At 39.4% G+C, this 24,144-nt stretch overlaps 1 protein-coding gene across 9 annotated transcripts in view; it reads left to right on the top strand.

Moving 5' to 3' along the window:
* myocd (myocardin) overlaps nucleotides 1-24,144 on the top strand; it is a 126,453-nt gene that overhangs the window by 4,099 nt on the left and 98,210 nt on the right. For 8 of the 9 annotated variants that reach the window (XM_044177528.1, XM_044177530.1, XM_044177527.1 and 5 more), the window contains one exon: nucleotides 13,236-13,289. The gene's annotated coding sequence lies outside the window, so the exon portion shown is untranslated. Of the gene's footprint in view, nucleotides 1-5,622; nucleotides 5,741-13,235; nucleotides 13,290-24,144 lie in introns of those variants that run through there. The other variant, XM_044177529.1, reaches the window with a different exon arrangement.

Raw genomic sequence — 24,144 nt, 5'->3', positions numbered from 1 at the left:
TTTAACAGGTATATTTACCATGTTCACCGTCTTAGTTAAGCATGTTAGCATGCTAACATTTGCCAATTAGCACTAAAGACAGCTGAGGATGATGGGAATGTCATTAGTTTTGCAGGAATTTGGTTACAAAGTGTTAGACAAATAAAAATTTTGACCTGATGATGGCACTAGATACAGTCAGGGGATCACCAGAGTTATTACAATTAATTCTGTGGGGAGCCATCAATCACCGATCCAGTAGTTGTCAAGACATTTACTGTGAAGCTGCTGGTGGTGGTAGATGAAAAGTGAGGAGATCACCAAAGTCATCGGGATTCATCCTCCGGGGACAGTGAATTTCTTCAGTCTGGACCAAAGTGGTGGACTTGACCTATCAACATTGCCGTCGCTGAAGCCTTGTAGCTAGGGTGGCTAAAATATCAACAAGTGTCTTTCCAGAATTAATGGCCCCTGTCGTCTGGATAATCCACAGACCACACCACGAACAGTTTTCATAGGAACAATTTCTTCAGTAGAAATGAGTTCCAATGAAAATTGTTCATTGTGAGGTCTGTGGATTATCCTCAGTAATGGAGACACAGTCTCAAAAAAAACAAACAAACATGCTGCTGATGATTTTTTTGTATATTCTATTCACGGTCAAAGAGATGAGTATCTCAAAACCTAGACAAATAAAACCAAAACTATCAGCGTGGTTAGACACCACTAAGGGTAAGCTTACCATTAAAGATTAATTGCATATGGGTACATCATCTACATTTAGTTAATTAAACTGTGGCTAAGTTGGGCTTTGGTGTCTTTCACGCCCTTTATTTCACCTCTTGTTGACAGTTCATGCAGCTGAATGCCACCCAGACTGGCTGTATGTTACTGGTTTGCTCATGAATTAGTACTTGGACACATGTTACCACATGTGTCCAATTAGAGTTCCAGTAAACTGAATTGGCACACACATCCTACATAATTTGGGTTGCTCAAATTCAGCCTATGGGTTTCCTATGATGTCTAATTACATTGTAAGACACGAGTAATTGCAATAATAAGTAATGTGTTTAGATTATGCAGAAGTCAGTCCAGATGTAAAACATCTGTTTTGATCCTGCAGTGGTGCTTTTGTTACTTTACATGGTATTGTGAGAGCTACTGTCAAGTTCGTTCATATCTCTTATGTAAATTTCAGGCTGTAAGAGTATATGCATGTGCTAATAGCTGCATCTCTCTTCTACCTACTGTACATATTGTAAATTCAAAGTGACATAAATTGCATTGTCCCATGTAAAACAGGGAGTTCTTTCGGCATGTTGGCAGGATGGAGTCACACAGTAGCATTATTGTGCTGTATAATAGCCATGAGGCTGTTAAAAGAGATTGAGGTCTTACTGAGTCAGCACGCTATCAGCATTACATGTCTTGTGTGAACCAACACGTGGAGCGTATAGATGAGAGAATGCCACCTGCCCAGCCAAGTAAAAACATCAGGGGGAAAAAAGAATGATCTCCATTATCGAGAGCAAGGCTGCTAAAGCAAGGAAGCAAGAAGACAGCAGTCTAAGCGGACATTTAGGGATTCAGCATCAGGAAGGCGAGGGAGAGTGATGATATCAAACTAGATAATCCGCACAGACGAGCGTCTGACCTGAGCTGAGCTTCTGCAACCACGCAGGTATGTCTCCATTGATGAACGGAGGGTTTTTTTCAGCTCATCTTACACACTATATGTGTTTTTGTTTCTAGTCTTTGCTATGTCAAAGCATGTAATTATAAGCTTTAATTATATCCAGCATGAGCAGTAGCCTTCTGGTGCCTAATATGGGCACTGCCCTTCAATTGAAGAGGTCAGATTTTGATGTACCGAATCAAAAATTTGGAATGAAGCATCAAAAAGCCCCAGAGATAAAGTTACAGACAAATCTGGCAGGTTAAGCAACACCTTTGCAAACTTTAATGAGTTTATTCTGCTGCTGTGCGCAAAATGGTTTTAAGATGTCATTATAAATTCTTGCGGCGGAATCTGTCTAATACTTTGGTGGGTTTGTGACATGGCTTAAAGGGATTGAGTTCATGAGAAGTAATCCATGTTCAGACCGAGATGCTTTCTGGTCTTTTAACCTTTCACTGAGTGCTCACCGTTCCCTGACCTTCAAATTCATACCTGTGCAAAGTATTCGGCGCTGGTTCGTTTAGTCTTCAAAGGCTCAGATGTGGAATAATGTTGCTTTAAATATGCGCAGTAGATGACAGGATCCTGTTTGGTTTAGGAAACAGATTGGGTGAGCCTGCAGAGTTTATATGAAAAGATCAATACAGTCAGCTACATTTACTCTCTAATCAGTCAGGTTAACTAAGAACAGACACCGTGTGTCTAAAGACTTCATAAAATTGTGAATAAATCAAACTGTATTTTTGTTATCAAGATACAGCCACAAGCCATAAAACATAAGCCTGACACACTGAAATGAAGCCCATGCAGCTAGTCAGCTGGGACATGAAAATGGTTTTTGATGATGGATCAGTCAACTGTTCATGTGGTTAGTATTCTTCAGAGATTTTATTTCCTTCCCGAAGCGCAGCCTTTTTTAACTATGCACCAAAACTTTGGAATTCCTTAACCAAGGCTGTAAGAGATGCAAGCTCTGTGAACATTTTTAAACGACAATTGAAAACATACTCACTCAACATTGCTTTTAACTAAAGCGTCACTCTTCCTGTTTTATTCTTATCTTTTACACATTTCATTCTTCTCATGCCTTTGTTTTCTTTCTGTCTTTCATATACAGTATTCTGTTGTTCTTAGCATTTGCTGCCTCTTTTGCTTGTTATTCATTTGATTGCTTGGTTTTATCGTGCAGCATTTGCACTTGTTTTAATTTGCCTGTTTCTCTTGTTTCTTCATTGTATTGTAAAGCACATTGAGTTACACCACCCGTAAGAAAGGTGCTATATAAATAAAGTTTATTACTATTATTATTAGAAACTATTTGGAATATTTCAATGATGCAACTACAAAATGAAACCTTGCGAGGTGAGGATATATCCTTGAAATAGGCAGCTCTTTTCTTCATCCAGACTTGAAGTCTGGCATGAGATTTTTTTAAACTATTTATGAACTCTGGGACCTGCATGATTGAACCCACAGTGTTTGCCCTGAGGTTACAGGTGTCGCGAAATCAACCAGGAGATACAAATGACCTCACAGAATTTCACTCATTTGCTGAAAAGAAAAAAAGCACGCACCAAGATGCTATTAGGCTGTGAAATGTTTACACTGCCTCAAATCTCTCAGAACGGATTTATCTTTTCAATCTACAATATTTCCCTCTTTAAAATGTGTCTGTTATCCCTTGCAGTGACTTTGAATTAAACACACAGTGAGGCTGCTTTCACAATGACTAAAAGCATATTTGGCATAATGATTAAATGGCTATGACTCCGCTTTTTTTCTTAACATAAGAGTAGATCAATATGATGATATTGGCTTTCCACTCTAATGCACTTGTAAGTGTTTAGAATTTGCTGTCATAGGAATGTGCCCGAGCATCTGGCCACAGTTAAATGGGCTACACTGATGACTATCACGTTTGCTGTTAATACATATACAATGTTTACAAAAGGATGCCGTTTTTACAGAACGGGTTTTAATTGGATAGTGGGTTTCTATGAAAAGACAGTGACAAGCTATTGTTCTCTATAACTTTTGTTATTTGTCTCTGACTTGGCAGAACATTGCTTACCGTGCCTGATTAGACTTGTAATGCAACCTTTCCTGAAGAATGTAATGATCTCACACATCAAGCAGATGTTCTCAATCAATATTTGTTGATGTGAAAGCCCATTAGTTTGCTAATTACATTTGCATAAACATTTCACCATTTCATATTTACTATGCTAAATTAGTTTTTTCATTCAGAGTTTACATACAGTGGCCCTCAAGTGCTTACACATGTTTGGTGTAAATACTGTTTGGCCTGAGTAACAACGTATATACACATACATATACAGCCAATCACATAACACTATATGTGTGCGCATTCATGGCCACACACACATAGGCAAACAAAATATCACAGCGTCCCGCTCTAAACAGCTTGCATTCCGCACCAATGACTTGCTCACAGTAAACAAACATTTATCCGCTTCTTTGGCAAACCAAGAGTGTGGTGGTGCTGTTTGTTTGGTGGACACCCCAGCCTCATGTAAACAAGCTATTGAACTTTGTTTAATGAAAGGTATGATTTGGACATGTTAAGAGGATTTTTCTGCTTGTAGCCCGGTGTAGCCACAGTTTAGAACATCTAAATTGCTGTGGTTTTGGCTGGCTGTCATGGGGAGATCCAGATAATTAACTAATTGCTGAGTCTGGCAGTAAAGGACTTGATGCAATGAATGCACCCCCTGGCGGCCTTATTGGAGCTCCTCAGGTCTTGACTGCGAGTAGTTGTGTATCTAGATATATATATATATATATATATATATATGTATGTATGTATTTTCATCTTAACACGGAAGCCATGTCTGTGCTGTTACTGACTGGAAACAAATCCATCCATCCATCCATCCATTTTCTACCGCTTGGTCCCCGTTAGGGGGTCGCGGGTGACTGGAGCCTATCCCAGTGACTTCGGGCCTTAGGCAGGGCACACCCTGGACAGTGGCCAACTCGTCGCAGGGCGAACACAGACACAGACAAGGACAGACAAGGACAGACAACCATTCACTCACACATTCATTCAATACGGGCAATTTTAGAGTTATCAATTAACCTACACATGCATGTCTTTGGACGGTGGGAGGAAGCCGGAGAACCCGGAGAGAACCCACGGTAACACGGGGAGGACATGCAGACTCCACCCAGAGAGATTGTGTGATGTTGGTCCGGTCCGGGAATCGAACCCACGAACCCACGATCTCCTTATTGGGAGGCAGGATCAAATCATTTCACCAAATGAATCTGATCCATTTTTATCCCTGCAAGCAATTGCACGAGACAGTAAGGACGGCAGTGTCAGTCAGTCGGTTGGTTCAAAGCACTTTGCACTATTATTACGAGAATATTATTTGAGGGTTATTATTTACACTAAATAATGCAGTTAGCCAACTAACCAGTCACTTAACAGAGCACTCCACTGAATTCGCATTGCGCTCCTATAACATCGGAGATACAGAGATATCAGATTTTTTTATTCCACGCATTCTTCTTCCTTGTCAAAACCTGGCGCCTACATTGCCCACAACGGAACTCAACAGCTAACAGGTCAGTCGGAGATTCGGGTGTATCATGCTAGTAGCAGCTGCTGTAGCCTCAAGTGTTTTTTTCACATATACAGCAGTACTCCCTAAGACCTGTAAACAGACTTTGATGTGTAAAATTGCTGGAGTTCCCCTTTAAAGGAAAAGTTGTGAATTTTTAGTCTGTCCCAAATGTAGGCCTACATGGGAAGGTTTCAGTTTAATAGTTGTCCATCCTTCTTGTGCAGTAAGGGGTTACTCTGTATGCTCAGCAAATCAATTATTCATTATTTGCAATATTATATAGGCTGTAAAGTGTCTACAGCCACGCTTGTGACTCTTTGCAGCCTAGGTGCAATTTATGACATGAATTAATGATGGCTGCATTCCTCTCAGGTGTGTCGGTTTCAGAGCCCTGGGGCACGTTCAATGTGAAAACGGTGTGCACCGTTTTTCTTCGGTTTCCAGGTTGAACGACACGTTTTCCTAGAAACGATGTGCAACAGGCTCTGAGGTACGTTTTCTCTTGTTTGGTGGGTGTGTCAGAGGTGTTACCCAATCACAGCGTCGTGTATATAAACCCTGCCGTATTAAAAAGGCTGTGCACTTGTGTACACAACAGGGTGTTCAAGGCACCACCATTTCCGCTGAAATAAACGTTTTGATATGTTTTGTTGGGGCTGAACGCGCCCCTGATTTTGTGCATGCTGTTTGACTGACATGTCTTCCTGGGTTAATGTTATGAGTTACACCTGTGCTTTTGTGACAAGCAGAAGCGTGGTTAGGATCTTGAAACATTGGGGGCTTAGCCCAGCCCAGAAATCTTTAGATTTTCACCTGATAATTGCACCATTTTTAAGTTATTGAGTAAAATGAATAAAAGATGCCTACTTTAACCTGTAAATATAATCTCTGAATGACACACTAATGTGTAGGGGGAAATTACACAAAACACACTCAAATAATGGGTCTTCTTAATAATTAGTAATAAGTAACACTGACTGAGTAGACACATTTTTTTCCTGTAGGAAGATGGAGTAATTGACTTTGTAAATAATATTAATATAATAATAATAATAATAATAATAATAATAAGTGATTATAAACAGCCTGCCTTGCTGCTGGCAATGGAAGCATGCTATTGAAAGTAGCCTGGTATTTACCTATCTAGCTAACTTTATCCATCTGAGTGGAATTAGGCAATATTACAGGACAGAGTGTGCTTTAACGTCATTATTGGCACGACAGTGATGCGGTCAGGACCGAGGCGCTTGCGAGTGTCACTGAAGTGCCAATAATGATGTTAAAGCACACCCTCTCGTGTAATATTGCGATTATACGACAGTTACCAACAAAATATAAGATATAATAAAAAATGTATTCACACTGTGGGGCAGTTCGCTCTCAAAATAAAAAACTTTTTGTTTAGTGTTATCACCATTTCCTTGGAAACACATGGGGTCTGACTAATAACTGGTAAACAATAAGTCAGGTCAGTAGAATCCTATGTAATGAAACCTAGTTTACTACCTCTGCTAGTAGGCTGACCCTTAGTAATGACCTAGCAACAGAGACAATTTCTAGTCCCTGTTGAGTCAGCCAGCCAACTTGAGCTAATGCTTTCTAGAGATTGTGGGATTTCCCAAACTGAGTAAATACCACACATCTCAACACAAAACTGCCTTGCTAGCTCAATGTTGTTGTAACTAAGATATGTGCTGAAAAAAATAATATTTCCATGGACAGATTTAGCTACTACGTCTGCGAACATCACATGTATTTTTAAGCTAGTAGTGCCCTCAGAGTAATGTTTTTAGTGAAGAGCACCTTCTAAATGTCTAGTTGAACCAATCAGATTGCTTGGTCGGAACTACTTGTTGTACAATACATGTTTCAATCACTAAATCAGTTGCAAGAGATGCATATGCTTCATACATATGCTTCAGGGGAAACGAATTATGGCTTGAATACTTTCTATGCTTAGCCTATGTTCCACACACAGTGAGTGTAGGCTAGCTACACCAGCAGTTCTCCAACTGTGTGCTGTTGCACATCGGGCTGTCTTTGGAGCTGGCCAGGTGTGCCTTGGAATTAGTCTTATTTATGATGATTTCCAGTGTTGTGCAAGTTCACACATCACAAGAGCTAGCTCAAAGTTCAGTTAAAACGAACTTCATTTAAATGAACTAGTTCCATTTCATAGTTCACAGTGCGTGAGCGTCGTTCACGTTCATTAGTTGCAAAAGGCTACGTTCAGTTCGCCAAAAACATAAGCACATTTAATGAACGGCGCTCTTTGAGCGCGTTCATGCACAACACTGATGATTTACATAGCTATAATCATATGTTAAGGTGTGCCTTGGAAATACTTGTTTTCATAAATGGTGTGCCTTATGACAAAAATGTTTGAGAACCAGAAATAGACTAGGTAGCTAGCTTGAGAGCCCTCTTCAACCTGAGCTTGTAGATGAGACAGTGGCACTCTCAACGGGAGCAGCAACAGGAGATAACTCTTCCTCCACCTCCTTTAGCCTCGCATGCGCCTTGTTGCCTTCATCCTTTTTCTTTTTGAAAAAGCTTCTTATATCCATAGCCTTCAACTCCTGCCTTAGTGAATTAACGTTAGCTAGCTAGCTAGCTACCACAGATGCCAACAATGACAAGCCCTGTAACCGGTGTGCACTCTCTCTCTCTCTCTCTCTCTCTCTTTCTCTCTCTCTCTCACTCTCTCGCTCTTTGCTCACACAAAATGTGCAACTGCCAAGTAGTGTGAAGTAGATCTGCTGCTTGCTTGAATGACATTATTTCTTTTCTTTTTGTTTAGATCCGAAGCTATTCATAAAACATTTGTGGCTGTAGCCTTGGACGCCGAGGCCTAACTACGCCACTGGAACTCAAAATGTCTGCTACATATTTTGCAGTCTTTCTGAAAGGCGGTAACATTTTGTGCTGCTGTACTTGCCATTAAAAAAGAGCACAGTTAACAATAACATAACAATTGGTAGTATTTAACAACTACAGTACAGCTCCCATGAATCCTAAGCATGCTACTGAAGCAGTGCTAAATGCTAACAAAATAATTGTAATTTTAACCAATTTACAGTTAGTCTTTCATCCCTTTTGATGATGAATGATTTAAATGTCTCCCTCTCAGTACAATACAGTCACTTATGCTCAAAATTAAACTACATATTTCTGCATTCTTCACATCCATGCCGCTTTTAGCTTATTTTGGTTAGTCAGCTTGCACATAGACTGTATGGGGGTCTAAGTCTTAGCAAACTTAGCAAACCTAGCAAGCTAAAGATCAGACATTTTTCTAAGAAGTTGGTGGACCAAACCAAATGCAAAAGGAGATTCACCAGGTGGCCAGAAACACTCTAACTGGAGGATACATTGCTCTGCGTCTGCTGGATGTGTAAGTAGGCAGTTGTTTGCTAACATAACGTTTGCTAATGCTTTAGCCATAACAACTTATCAAGCTAATAGTATCTTGAGGTTGTGTCTGTTAACTAATTTAGCTTTTCAAATATATTATTAATATAAAGTATAAACTCAAATTTATACACTCTTGTGCACATATGCTGTACATATTTGTTACATTTTGTCATATTTTATTGTCACTTTACATTTAAAGGAGCATTTAGCAAAAGGGTTCATTCTGTTAATATGTTAAAAAAAAATTAGCACCATTAGTTATCTTTCCTACAGAAAACAAGCAATTTGGACAGGTACTTTGTCCAGAGCTTTCCACTTTGAAGGCCACAACAATTTTCACTCTTTTGTCTTTTTCTTTATTTTTAAGTTGAAGCTGTTTTCACTGGCCTGAGCCTCCCAGACAGTACAGAGACTTCAGTAAACAGCAGAAACTTTAGCCAAAGAGTAGCCTACATAGCCCCTTATCTTTTAAATCCTGTGAGCTACTTGTGCCAGTGAACATGGCGGCCGTCATAACTGGACAACCATTGGTTAAATTATAGCTGACTCTCTCAATGTATGAAACATTTTCAGTCATCACCTACATTTACTGTTGTTCAAGGTTCAAGGGTAATTTATTTATCATTATTTGTACAACACTCGGTTGTACAATGAAATGCAAGCTATAGTCTCTTCATGCTACACACACAAAAAAATAAGTCAAGATAACATGTCACTCTGGTCTTCCATACCACAAACACAACTTACTCAGTTGTCTGGTTGTTATATCTTTAGACATTATTTGTGCTCAGCCAGTTCTCCATTTGACCTCTATGATGACAGGACACGTTGCTCCCAGGAGATTTGTGACACAAGTGGTGTTTCTACCATTATTCCAGTGCTCTATACAGTGAAGTGTGGTATGAGTCTCCTAGAAGTCTGGTTTCACTTGTGTATACTGTTCATTTTTATATGTATAAGCCTTCATCATTCATCATCTTACACATACCTTTAGAACGAACATGTCATGCTCTCTTCTCGTAACTGGTTTGTATTATTTGGGTCTTAATATGACAACAGTTCGGAGAAAGACAGAGGTGTAAGTTTCTGGAAAGTCTGTTTAATAGTTGATAGTTTGTTGCTCTTTCATAGCTTACCAAATCTTATTGATACGTTTTGCACCTTTTATGTAGTTTCAAGTCAGCAGTGTTTTGTAATATGTCGTAAGACATACCGAATTAGCGCCCCAGTAACCCATGATAAATGATCAATTCATCTGTTTGCCATATCACACACCTCCTCCTTTGTCTTTCTCCCTGTGAGTCCTCTCACCCTTGGGACCCCAGAGGGTTTGGAAGCTGCACCAGCCCTCCGTGTGCTCACCACTCGGATTAATGGCTGTTTTGGCAACATATGAGCTCATGGGTAATTGGCCGAGGTGATGTTTCCTGTTGAATGCTACCTGGATCTTTTGTGGTCGCCTTCATGGTTGGTCGCTTCCCCTGCCACTAAGAGTGGTAATTGAGCAGCACTTCTGTGACACTGGTTGTGAACCGTGATGAGTTACATGTTTCCTCAAAGTGTCATTGGAGAGAATGACAGTGAAGAATTGTTTTGCCCAGAGGCATTGTGTATCTTTTTATGTTAACTACTGTGACTGAGAATGAAAAATCTGACTGAAGATTTTTGATGACTAAGAAAATATTCTGGCCTAACAAACCAACAGCCTTGTTTTTACCTTAATTTTAACTTTTGTCTTTCAGTTAGAAATACATGACATGGATCATCATATTGTTGTTGCTCGGTATAAAAATCCAAGCACAGCAGCAGCACCTTTCCTTCTCTCTCAGCCTCACTACCTCTCTGTTCCCAAAGCCCCTACACTTTCATGAACATTTCCACACATTGCAATCCCCCACCTGTCCACCAGATGCCCTCAGAGTTTCCCCACCCTTTGCCAGTCACCTGATTCTGCTCCTCCCTGCATGCCTGTGCCTCATTCCCTCATTAAGCCTCAATGCATAAATAGCAGCTACTTTTCTATTCCCACTGGCCAGGTTGTCTATGGTGCCTATCTGCCATTCCTGCCTGTTCTGTTTCACCTGTTTCAGAAGTTGTGCCTGTTATCTGTCTGCCTGTACCTTTGTATAAGCAGAGAGGCAGGATTTGTTTGGCTGTTTGATTTGCCTTCTAGTTGCCGAAATGTAAGCCTATTAACTGATCCTTGACTCTAGTAAAGTCCCTTAAGTCCACCTGCTCTGCCTCATTGTCTGCATTTGGATCTTCTTCTCAAACTCCATCTGCCGATGAATGCTCTTAAATGTGTTTTAAAGCCCTGGAAAAAGCTAGTAAGTGGACCTTGAGTTGACAAAACTACTTTTTCCAAGGTCAAGAATGAATTCACTCATTAAAGCACCAGTATGCTTCAACAGAAGAACAGTGTCCCTTTGCAAAAGGTCTGTGAAAAAGACCAAGAGTTGAGAGATAATACATTCAGCAGGACTACACACAATCACCACACTCAAAGGAAGAGGAGTAATTAAATGACTGCATCCACAACACACACACATCAGCATGTTCAGATGAGAGACAGAACCCTACCAGAAATCCCCTGGGCAAAAATACCAGAATAAGATTGTTCTGTTGTAATGGGAGACTTGTCATGTTTGGGTACATGATGTGACTGTAATAACAATCTAAGTGGGAAGAGTTCTTGGGTTCTTCTGGTTTGAATCCTCTGAGTGCAACTTTGCCTTAAGCAGCCTGCATGCATAGATCAAAACAACAGGGCTGAAAAAGACCAAAGTGAAACTGTCAAGAATGGGCACTGGTGTGGATGAATGGATATGGACGAGGCTGTGAATTCCTCCACTGGGTTATGGCCTTGTTGTTTGTATCCTGAAACAGATGTTACACTGAATCCATCACTCAAGGTGGAAAGGATGCGTATGATTCCAAAAACACACAAATCAGTCCTTTTAAAAAAAAGTTCTGTGTCACCATTTTGGGAGTATTGATAATAAAGCTGAAGAATAATTTCCTTCTCACCCTTTAGGTTACAAAAGATGCTCTCAATAGAGATAATGAAAATGAGAGGTTATTGCTGTTGTTGTTGGCTGTTTCTCCTAACAAAATACTTGGTGCTGTCATTAGAATAGCTGAGAGAAATGGCATGACTTCATGTTAGCGTCATTTCCCTGGAAAGGTTTTGTAGTCCTCTTATCACATGGGAAAGAATTATGTTTACATGCTCTATTAAACCATGCAGGCTAGCCTTGTTTTTTCAGTAATTCAGCAACTTAGTACTATACATCATGCAATACAGGTTATTATTGTGCCATTCAATCAGGGTGATTTGATGTGAAACCAGAATACAGCTGTTGAAAAACACTAGCTCTTAATTCATCTCAGTCTCTTGGCTTATTGAAAGATTTACATCTGCTGACCTCTTGTTCACTCTTTCAAGATACATAAAAGAATGTGCATGGTGAGAGTGTGTGCGGGTGTCTTTAGTCTGGTGTGTTTTTGTGTTTGCTTGTGCAAGATAGTAAAATCAGATGGCTTGCAAAGCCCTCAAGCAATTAAGTTCGCGCCTCTGCAAACAAGCTGGCCTCTAGCTAGCAGGGCCCTCCTTTGTTTCCTCTCTCTAATTGTCTGATATCACTCTGCACCAGCTTCAAACGTCGAACGTGCAGAAATCAGGTCATCTTCAATTAACTGGGACGTGGCCCTTTCCCTGTTGTACCCTCTCCCAGATCCCACTGGGACTGGCAGAGCCATTGGCGCTCTGTGGGATCCACATTAACTGTGTGAACATTCTTGTCGTGCTATTCTGGTGTATTTATTGGCTGCTTGATTACATGCGTGTTTACTTGGCAGTTTGTTGCCGCTGCCAGGAGAGGAGAGCGCGTCCAAGCGTCATGATCTGCGGGGATAGTTGGAGCTTTCAGGGCTTGCGCTTCATGGCTTTGATGCGCTGTCAATCAAAGGCAGAAACTAAACAGATGGAGGCTGTTTTTAAATCCCACTCCAGCAATTCTGACCAATGATGCTGATGATGAAAGATGAGGTTGAAGATGAAGTTGTTGATGCTGATGGTGGTAGTTTTATTTCAATCACAATTTTGTGCATGACAAATGATTCAGTGCCCACTTTATTAGGTACCCCTGTGCAATCTATTGCAATTCCATACAACAGCTCTGCCACAAATTCTACCTGTACAAAGTTTCTAATGTTCAGTTTTTGTTGACATTGTCGGAAATGTGTAAATTTAAGTACGTTTATTACTGAGGGCATAGTGAAAGGAGGTGTTGTGCTGAACTGCATTGTTTTGGGAGGTGTTTCGACCTTTTTGTCCTCCCTGTTTACACACACGAGGGGAGGCAGTCCAGTATAACACCAATACTAACTACGACCTCACTGCTAAAAAACACAATTGAATTAATACCTCAGTGACAAACCTTATTGCCATCATAAAAGTAGACTTTATGGCATAACAGTTGTGTTGGATTGCATTAGACTGTACAGGTGTACCTGTAGAGTGAGTGTATGTTTATCATGTTTAGCATTATCATTGTATCTCTCTCTAACAGGTGGAGGACACCAGGCTGTAGCTTGAAACAGGAATGCCAAGTGACAACCAACAGGTAGGATTTCTGTCAGTCTCACATTTGTTCAATAGCCGTTTGTCTTAGATGAGAATTACTGAAAAGACTTTGGAGCCAAAAGTCATCATACTTAACTCAGGGTCAACAGATCCAGTAACTTGTATGGCTTCGTTCAGACCTCCAACAGTAATGCATTAAAGAAAAAATGCAGCCTCCTCCTGTATTTCAGTGAGAGAGCTGCGTCGGAATGGCGGGCACACGTCGTCATCCTGCAGCGCACTGCGCTGGCCAATTACATATGTACACTCTTTCATGGTAGATTACTTTGTAATAACATAAAAGCCATTTTTCTACTGCATACCTCTCAACTGGTAAGACGGAGGATAAAATGATTTTCACCAAAATAGCTTTACAGAGTTGTAAAATTAGTCTTATACTGTTACTGTGTGGTGTTTTGGCATCTTATAATCTTTAAAATGAATGTATGTAGCACTCAAACTGGACTTCCTGGCTCTTATCTCACCCCACACCAACGCAGCCCCTTGAATTTTTTATTTTTTTTTAAACACTACTATTTTCGGTCTAAACGTCAGCTAATTCTTTGATTTAAGACAACTATACAATCATTTTCATACAAGATTCTAGGTGAAGACTAGCCTCATTTATGACATCAACATCACATAGCATTCCCTGCACAAACTTCAGGGGAAATCATTTTTGTATCTATGGAAATCTTGGATTTAAACAGGGGAGTGCTGAGTTCACAAATGGGGCTGGGTGAAGAAAGACATAATAACTTTGAGCATGTCTACTTTGAATGAATTAGCATTAAATCAGACAGGCATAATCCTGGGCCAGTTACTAACACCACCCATCACCCCACTGATTAAAATGAAATTTATTAGCAAGTGATGTTGTGAAGTATCCTGGCAAAGCCATCCAACAACTTTTGCTTTGCTCATTATGGTCTGCCAGGGGCAAGGATTAGTTTGAGACAGATGTGATTTCAAGTTGGCTGTATAGTAGATGATTGATAGTTCTCTTTGTTCAGACATCAACATAAAGTTTTAAAATTATTGTGGAAACATTGTAAAATTTTTTGTTTACCACCAAAATTAGTTTCTAGAATAAATCCACCATGAGTGGAAGAATCGTTACTGATTTTATGTGTGTAACACCTAGTTTTAATAGGTTTTTGGAGGATCATGTCATCAACTTAATGTTAACTGGGCCATCCAATATGTATCAGATGGAGCTGAATCGATTGTCAAGCAGATGTTTTCCAGACTTAAATGTCACTGTGAAACTGAGCTGGCCAGATGTAGTTTGACCCTGCGAGACTAGCTGTAATGATGAGTGTAAGATATTTTAAGATGTTTTTCTGTCCCCCCCTCATACTGAACGCATACACATTTCCTTTAAATAGTCTGAGCAAACGGTACTTCTCTGTCTCACTCACTGCAGACCTACAGTGCTCTGTATGATTGTCTGACCTTCTTTGCAAAGAATTAAACTTAGAAAGACACTTTGGTATTTCTTGGTGTTTATTTCAGGTATTTCAGGAGTTTTTCCTGACAGGTAGACTGATAGAACTACCTCTCAGCTTTCAATCGCTCCATCTTGAGCTCACAGTTCTGTAATGCTCTCATTTTAATACTTAAACCTCCCATTAAGATCCTAACTCTCATTGGAAACAACTTGATTACCCAGACATTATCTTGCTTTCCCATAGTGACCACTACACTGTAGGTACCAGAGATTTTCGTTTTTTACATTCGGTCCCAAATACAGTAAGAGTAATATAGAAAAAAAGTCCTGACACTCACATAAAGTCTCAGAATGATGATTTTATAGCTTGTCTGCAGGGATTTAAACATTACTGGCCCTCATGAAAAGTGACTATGTACATCGTTCCCTCCCATAAAAGTTCCCTCCCAAAATAACATCATATGTATCAATCTCCAGGAGCTGTTTTAGTTTGACTCTCAGTAGCAATTTTGCAGGCCAACTGTATGTGTTACCTGCTCTATGGTGTGCCTTTTGTCTGCATGAGAAAGAGTTTGCGGTTGTGACATTTTTTACAGCCTGTCACAGGGAAGCTCATGGGGCCTTTTTACTGTCTAGCCTCTGCAACGTAGGGCTTATTTCCAAACGGCCTTGTGTGTCAGGAGACCTGCAACATCAAACTAGTGTCACTCAAACATCCCTCTGGTTTCTGTACATGTATTTTATGTTAGCGCTTTTTCAATTTCATTTTCCAGGAAAGATGCCTCACAGATAAGCAGTATGCATGAGAAACACATACACACCCTACATGACCACCCAATCTTACCTCATCTCGTGGCACCTTGATGCTGTCGGTTTAGAGGCACTTTGGGTCTCATACCAGCGTTGTTTCATGACCTCAGAACAGTTAATGCCTTTTACTGACAGCAGATTACTCTTCTTTAACAACTTCCTCTGGGTCAAAGGTGAACACAGAGGTCAAACAGAGGTCACAATGCTCTTTCCAAAGCTATATATGTCAAGCCATGCAGCTAGATTCTTTCGAATAGCAAATTTAGAAAAATGGCCAGTGCATGTCATGAGATCACATCATCTCCGAATCTTAGAGGGGATTATCATCTGATGATATCTCTGCTTCCTTTAATTCCTTTGCTCGGGGTGAATTGCTTGACCTATGATGGAGGGGAGGACTTTGCTGTCCGCGATGCCCATGTGCACAGCATTTTATGTTATTGTGGTCGGAGGGAATAATAGAGGAATGGGTCCAAGAGATCAGAGAAATGATTTAGGAATCTTTACCAATGTCTTTTCTGGTTAAAATGTGTCTATATAGCTCCATATATGGAAACTTCAACTGCTTCTTTCACTTACAGATTAAATTATGTCCATACATTAGAAACATTCTTTTGTAATATCGCATTTATTAATACTCAAAAGGAATTCATGGCTAGCTAGAAGCTAGTTTTTGTGTTTTGTTGAGCTGTAACATTTTGGATTGGAGGAGTAAAATATACAAGCTTATAAATAAGATGGAGACATAAAACGCAAGTTGTTTCTCTATATTTACCAGTTGGGACTAATACAGAACCCAAAATATAGCTCTGGAACATTCTTGTTCAGGGAAAATGTATGTATGATGAGTCAGATGAAAGTTGTTGTTTTTTTACATTGTATATGATAAGTATAACAGAACAACCCTCAGTACCAGTCAAGAGTCTTGGGTGAACACAGGTTCAAACCTGACTTTGTGACCCATGAATTATGTAAAGATACAAGACATACCTAGTCATGAGCGAGCAAAGTAATGAAGTTCAGATGGTAGGATCAAGCCCCGCTTCTTGTACCGCCTCTAGGCTGTGGGAGAAAACAGAGACTGGAGGCTGAGTGTAGAACATAGTGTTTCGGTTTGATGCCTGTAAATTCCCTGTTGAAAGGAAAAGTCATGCAGAAGTTCAGCTTAGTCAGAGCGAGGCGATAAGATGCTGTACTGGCAGGTGATCCTCAAACAGCTCTGGATTCCACTCAGCATGCAATCACAGTGTTAATGTTGTTTTTTATCCCGGAGTTTGGTGGCAGAGAGAGTTTGATTGTATAGCACATTTCAACAACAAGGCAATTCAAAGTGCTTTACATAAAATATAAAAGGCATCAAGACAAAATGTAAAAGCAACATAAGGCAATATAAAAATACATTTAAATACAATTAAAAAGAGTTAAATAGAAAATAAAAATAAGATAAAACAGGAGAGTAAAAGTTAGAGTGCGAGTGTAAGATATTAATCAAAAGCCTCAAATTTGATTTAATAAAAAGCAGCGGCAAACATAAAAGTCTTCAGCTTTGATTTGAAAGAACTGAGAGTTGCAGCAGACCTGCAGTTTTCTGGGAGTTTGTTCCAGATATATCGTGCATAAAAACTGAACCATCTTCTCCATGTTTAGTTTAGAGAGTCTCTCTATTCCACACAGCGTAACTTGAGCTAAACATGACTTTGTGTTGCCATAATTTTCTCTGTCCGTGGTGTTCATAGCTATGGAGCCTCAGAACCGACAAAAGGCAGTAAAGTATTATCAGCCAAGTCAAAAATATAACTGAATACATAGTTAGTTAAATAATTAAAATGTAGTATTAAATGAAATAAAAACTCTGTAAGCAATCACAAACAGAGAGAGTTAGCTGCTAACGCTAATTAAAGGTTCATAGACACAAGTTTCTGTAAGCTAACAAGCAAGACAATGATATTAGCAGTTTAGTGTGCATAAATGGTTAGGAAGAAACTTTAGGAAGACATTTTCTGCGTGCATTTTTCTTCTCTTCATCAAGAACCACAATGACAACCGCGGACTTTATTATGTCATCCATGACACTTTGTAGATGTGTGTGGTTTAATGTCTCCTTTCTCATAATGTCAAATAAACTAAAAACTTCTACGGTAATTAGAGTTAGCTAGCTAACTGTTTGCGTTAGCTACTGTTGCAAGAGTAGATACAGTGACACTACAGCAGAGCAGAGTAATCAGTCAATCAATAATCTGCACTGGTGTAGTTTTCTGGTAAACATTAGCTGCAGCTAGGTATGTAGCTGAAAGGCTGGTGCTCAGTGTGTTTAGCTAGTTTTGATTTATTTTATCAACTGATTGGAGGTTAGTATAATGCTTTATAATTCTTTTACACTCCAGTTTGATTATTAAGCTAACTGTATTAATGTTTTCAGTTATATTTCATCTGACAATCTTTTACTGCTTTGACTTTTGTTTGGGGCTCCATACTTTGGGCCAGTTGAACAGGAAGAAATAGCTGAATAGAGGCATCAACTTTTTTTTTAAAGGACTAACAACTGCATTTTTAGGCCTCTCAGGTGCAGGTATCTATGGCCACCCAAGTTTTAGTGAAAATTGCTTCCACTTGGCCCAATATTAGAACATCGTAACACTCTGGACTTCAAATAAACCGTTTGTTGGCCCTAAGAACACAACAAAAAACAAGTTGTGCATCACACTAAAAGGCCAAACTGTGACCGTTTCTCCATGTTATCTGCCTGCCAAAGCTTTCTCACTTGTATTATCTGGGAATACACTCTGGGAATCACTCCAGCTTGTGTTTTTGATTACTTTAAGCCAAGATAGCAGTGAGCAGTACAAGATCTGAGGTCCCGTCCCGTGACCCCTCAGATCAGTTGCCCCACCTCTATCCTCTGGTCTCTTGGTCTTGACCTGCACCCTAAACAAAACTGCTGACGAGATTAAAGGGGATTCCCTCCGTCGGCGACCGTTTCTATTTTGTTGCTATTTTGAGGATAATCTCTGTTCATTTTTCAACTTTCCCCTGAAAAGTGACAGACACTAAAGTCCAGATAATGCAGCCGAGAGGAGGGCTGTGTCATAAAATGGACTATTTGGCACAAAATCTGTCTTCTTGTGCGTCTCGGGGATGATCTTGGAGCATCAGCGGGTGAAACGCTGCCCACCCACGGAGGCCTTTCTTGTGGGGAGAAGCCAGGAGCGTTGTCTCCTCTCTGGATCTCTGAGCTGTCCCCATGTAAACAGCCTCCCTGCAGCGGGAGGAGGCAGACGCTGCAAACTGTATTACTCCAGCTGACAAAGCCATTCACTTCTGAAGAATGCAAATTTAGATTGTGAGCGCTCCCTTTGCTTTATCACACTGGACAAACAGTGTTGAGTTATTGGGAGGATTATGAATAACTTTTTTCTGCAGTGGAAAAAGGGAGATGTGGCCAAGACGGAGTCATCAGAGGTCCCTAAAATAGAGTGCAGTCTGAGAATGAAGCAGAGAAAGGTGAACGGCACTGGTTGGTGTGCTTCACTTAAGCCGATTCTGCTTCAGCGCCCCTCAAAAACCTGATTCATTTCAGTGGAATCCTCACTTTTCTTTGGTGGATATAGCCTGTTTGGGTTTTCAGAGATGCTTCAGCTTTGTAAGTTGTGAAGCATTATTGTTTTCTTTTAATAAATGGTCTTTTGTGTGGTGTTTAATGGAAATGTTTTTGTTGAAGCGTGCTGCGTGTGCATGTGTTTACTTTGGCGATAATGGCTCGCATGCCCTTTTTTGTTTACAGGTCTTATTGGCTCTTCACTCCCCACACTTTTAATGTGATCTGCTTATTCCTCTTCTCATCGCGTCTGAGACAAGTCAACAAGGCACCTTCACAAGCACGAGCACATGTCGAACCTGCGTGCAAGCGCTGGCACACATGCAAACACGCAGACAAGCATACACACATAGAAGTAGCCTCCGTTCTCTTGTGTATTTAATATTTGCTAAAGATAAATGAGCATTTGCATTAGCAATGTAAATAGAGATACTCTGGCTGTTTCATTTATTCTGCTCAAATCTCCACAGACAGTTGAGCATGGTTCCCATGACAGGGTCCCAACAGCGCGGTGGGCGGCTCCTGCCAGCCCCTTTATTTTATTTTAGACTAGAGACTCATGGGAAAGCTATTTCAAGAACTTTTCCTTTCAGCTTCAGAAAACAGTGCCAGTGGTTGGTTAACAGGTGCAATGTGACCAGAAGGATATTTAAAATAGCTTTGTTTTTACCCAACAGTTTCATATATGCTTTTGTTTTTTTGGTTTCTGTTTAAGCGAGTAGAGTAGAGGGTGGGGGGTCCTATGGTTTTCTCTATGGATGCATTATTCGCATATAGCTTTAATGTATGTCAGGGGACTTGTTACAGCCGCAGAACATTGTCATTTTACATCAGCTGTATAATGTGATTTGCAGTTCCACTTTCTAATAAGGCACCCTTTATAAAGGGTATGTAAGTTGGAGCCAATGACTGATTAATGGTCAATAAATGATTTACTAATGCTTTATAGAGCAGTTATAAGTAATAAGAAAAACACTTGCTTTGTCTTCTGTTCAATTCATCAGTAAGGCCGCTTCCATGAAAAGTGCTGGAGGACCTGGACCAAAATCCATTTTCTAATAACAAATTAATAACTGCAGACTGGATGAATTATTAAAAATTATGGAACCCATGGACATTTATTAATGGATTACTTGCAGTTATAAATGCAATGTTACCAAATAGAAATAAACACCAGCCAAAGGGATTTTTTTCAAAACCTGGCAACCCAAAAGTTATTAATGGATCTGTAAAGTATTAGTAAATGGGTTTTTTTCAATCATTAATAAAGCCTTTAGCAACAACAAATACACTTTTTATTAAGGTAATAGTTCTGTACTGTGATTTGTAAATTATACAATATACATCTTAAATGCTTAAATTGTTAACCTAGTCTGGTAGAACTAAAAACTGCGAGTAGTTATGAACAATAATTTTGTTTTCCTAAAATTAACAGCAAATAAAGTAAACTGTCAAATAAATAATGATCAGTGAATGGGTGTACATACCTGCATGCAAAAAAGCAGTGGTCCCCAACCATCTTCACTTGTGACACTTGAAGACAGGCTTGAAGAGATGAAAGTCTGCAGTATTTCACCAGAAAAAGCAAGCAAATATTTGACAAAAGATACATTTTTGCAACAGAAATATATATTTTTTTCTTTACATCTTAACATCTTGTAACCTTCTGGATTTATCTTGAGACCACCTGGAGGTCCCAACCCATCAATTGGTAATCAACTGCACAAAGATGTGTACAATCTGTGCACTGACCCAGCAAATGTAAATACACCTGCATATGTGTATTTATGAGTTGTTGTTTTTTCATTATTACTGAAAAGAACAGAGGTCACTTTGCCCTCTCAAATGACTGACAGCTTTAAAATAGAGAAATACGGCCAGGCATGTTCTAGTATGTCCTGTATATATAACTGTCTAACTATAACTACTGTTGCTTATTCTAAACCTCTCATTCTGAATGGGATGCATATGCACAATCAATCAGTCAATTCACTTAATTTTAGTCATAAAAATAAAAGATAACATACGTAAAAGATAGAGATTAAAATTGAAATACACACGGAGTTGCATGGGGTACATATATACAAACTGTTTTAAACACATGCATACACACTCATACAAACATAGGCCCACATATATTAACTTGTATGCATACAGTACGTACCCCGCACATGTACTGTACTCGCAAGCACACATTCCATCATACTCCTACATACAGCAGACTGTTACATAATCATTTCAGGTGCATGTTGAACAGACACAGCTCACACACACAAGGCACACAATCTTCAGCCACATCTATACACGTACTGACTACAACCTAATGCACAATAAGGTTGACACCAACAAGCTAATAATAAAAGTGTATTGTGCATAATAAAGGAAATACATAAGAATGATGTCTTAAGACATTATTAAAAGGCAAAAAAGGCACCAGTGGTGCAGGAAGTATTCAGACCCTTTAGTTAAGTAAAAGTACTAATACCACACTGTAATAATACTCCATTACAAGAAAAAGTCTTGCATTAAAAATGTTACTTAAAGTATTAACAGTAAAGGTACTCAGAAAAATGGCTGCTGTGACTTATATATTATTCTATATTATATAATTGGAATACTATTACTCATGCATTAATGTGTAAGCAGCATTTTACTGCTGTAGTTGGTTGAGGTCGAACTAATTTCACACACATTTTGTATAGGACTGCAACTATTCATTGTTTCTATTATGAGTATTTCCTCAATTAATAGGTTCATTCTTTGGTTTGTAAAATATCTGAAAATATTGATAAATGCTGTCACAATTATCCAGAGCCCAAAGTGACAACTTCACAGTCCTTTTTTTTTTTCAACCAATAGTCCAAACCTCAAAATTCTAAAAAATAAATTTCAATTATTAAGATACTTAAGGAAAAGCAGCAAATCCTTACATTTGGGAAGCTGGAACCATGAAATGTTTTGTTTGGCATTTTTGCATGAAAAAGGACGATTATCAAAATAGTCTGCAATTAATTTTCTGTCAGTCGACTTATCGATCAATCGACTAATCGCTTCAGTTCTACTTGTATATACTGTTGGGTTGTAATTTGTAAACTAACTATTAACTAAATCTGTCAAATAATTGCAGTGGAGTAGAAAGTACAACATTTATCTAGTAGAAAGTGGCATGAAAACAAAACACTTAAGTAAAGTACCTCAAATTTGTACTTAAATACAGTACTTGAGTTAATGTACTTAATTACATTCCACCACTGCAAGGCACTAGCATAAAGGCAATACAGCATAAATAGAGTGTGAGAGACAGATAGACAGAAGTAAGGATGGGCCTGCCAGTGAGAGAAGGAATGAGTGAGAGATTAAAAGGAAAGCGAGTCCTGTCTTTGGGAGCAGGACGACCCATGTGACTCGGCCTGCCCCTCTTTGTTTTTCCCACACAGTCTGACATGACCGGAGCTATATCCACACCATCACATTCACATTCACAAGGGCTTCTGTCTGCAAACTTCCCCCTACTTATGATTCATAGCTCAGTGACGGGCACGATGTTTGTTTATGGTACTACCAGCTCCACATGGCATGACCAGCGCTTTTTTTTTTTTTTAACAAGGCTGCTCAAAATATATTGGTCGCTCCCTCCTTTTACTCAAATTCACAGAGCATCGAAGAACTGATCGTGCTGATATTTGTAACTTTCTCAGGATGATGGAGACATTTCATTTTTCATTAGATCCTCTATATTTTAGGGTCACGAACATGCTTTCCATCATTTTGCTCATGTTTATTGCACTTGGTTATATTCTACATATGTTGTCTGCAGCCTGTGGTTCTGTACATGCGGTACTGTGGGAATTATCAGATAACATGGTCTCATATTATGAAAAATTACCTATTCTAGATGCTGTTGCCATAGGAACAGGTGTACTTGGCCTGCATGTTCAGTTTGTATACAGTGCTGCCCCATGCTACACAGAAATAGTGAATGCAATTAGGCATTAAATCAAGCCTGTTTGTTTATATTAAATGACTGAACTAAATTTCACCGTGTTTGATACACACAAGTTACCCACAGAGGGTTGCCTGTTGTAGAAAGAATTGCTGTGTCTTAGTTGCTTTTCCACTGCCTTCCAGAGATCCCTTATCATTCAGAGTTATTGACGGTGGTACCAAGGCTACAATACCAGCTGTTTCTAAATCTGCTTTAATTCCTTCACTATTTTAGTTTGCATTGTGCTCATGTGGTCCCTGAATGAAGTTGTGTTTAATAAAATTAGCACAAATGATACACAGAAAACCTGGGGCTAGGTAGTGTTCCAGCATAGGAGCACTGGTTGGTTTAAGGATCTCTGGGCTGATGAAGCTGCGTTGTCTGTGCCCTGTGGGGGGTAAACTGGGGCCCAATAGCATTTTTTTTTTTCTTGGCCATGGGTGGCACTGTTTATCTATGCAGTCATGCAGATCAGTTCTTTAATCAATTATGTGACACCAGGTACCAGATGCATAAAACTAAAAATTGTGTACACACAAAGGCAGAAATATGCATATGCACTGCACAAACCTGTCATCTACTCCCACACTAAGCCATAAATGAACATAGATATACTGTTTGTACATAAATACCTCTATCTGCTAAACCAGTCTGTAGACCATTCAGAACAGCAAAGAAGAAGAGCAACTTCACCCTTATGTGTTCCATTGGTAAAACTGTCCAACAACATCAGAGCTCTCCTTCTTAACATTACAAACAGTTGGGGCTATTTATAGCACCCACATGTTCATTATTTCATCACACACGCACCTGTAATTCCAATTCTAGCAGTGAGATCTCAGAATCATCAACAACAGAAAGGTAATCAATGATGATTTAGGTTATATCAGTCATGAAAACCGAATTTACAGTTTCACAATAAAGGATAAAAGGAAAAGAACATAAAGACAGGTAAATTAAATGATGTGTAGAACACCAAAAGCAGACTCGAAACAATATTAAAACTGAGCACAAAA

Source organism: Siniperca chuatsi, linkage group LG20 (genome assembly GCF_020085105.1).
Source record: "Siniperca chuatsi isolate FFG_IHB_CAS linkage group LG20, ASM2008510v1, whole genome shotgun sequence".
Taxonomy (NCBI): domain Eukaryota; kingdom Metazoa; phylum Chordata; class Actinopteri; order Centrarchiformes; family Sinipercidae; genus Siniperca; species Siniperca chuatsi.
The sequence above is the reverse complement of the archived record's forward strand: the minus strand, read 5'-3'. Positions and strand labels throughout refer to the sequence as shown.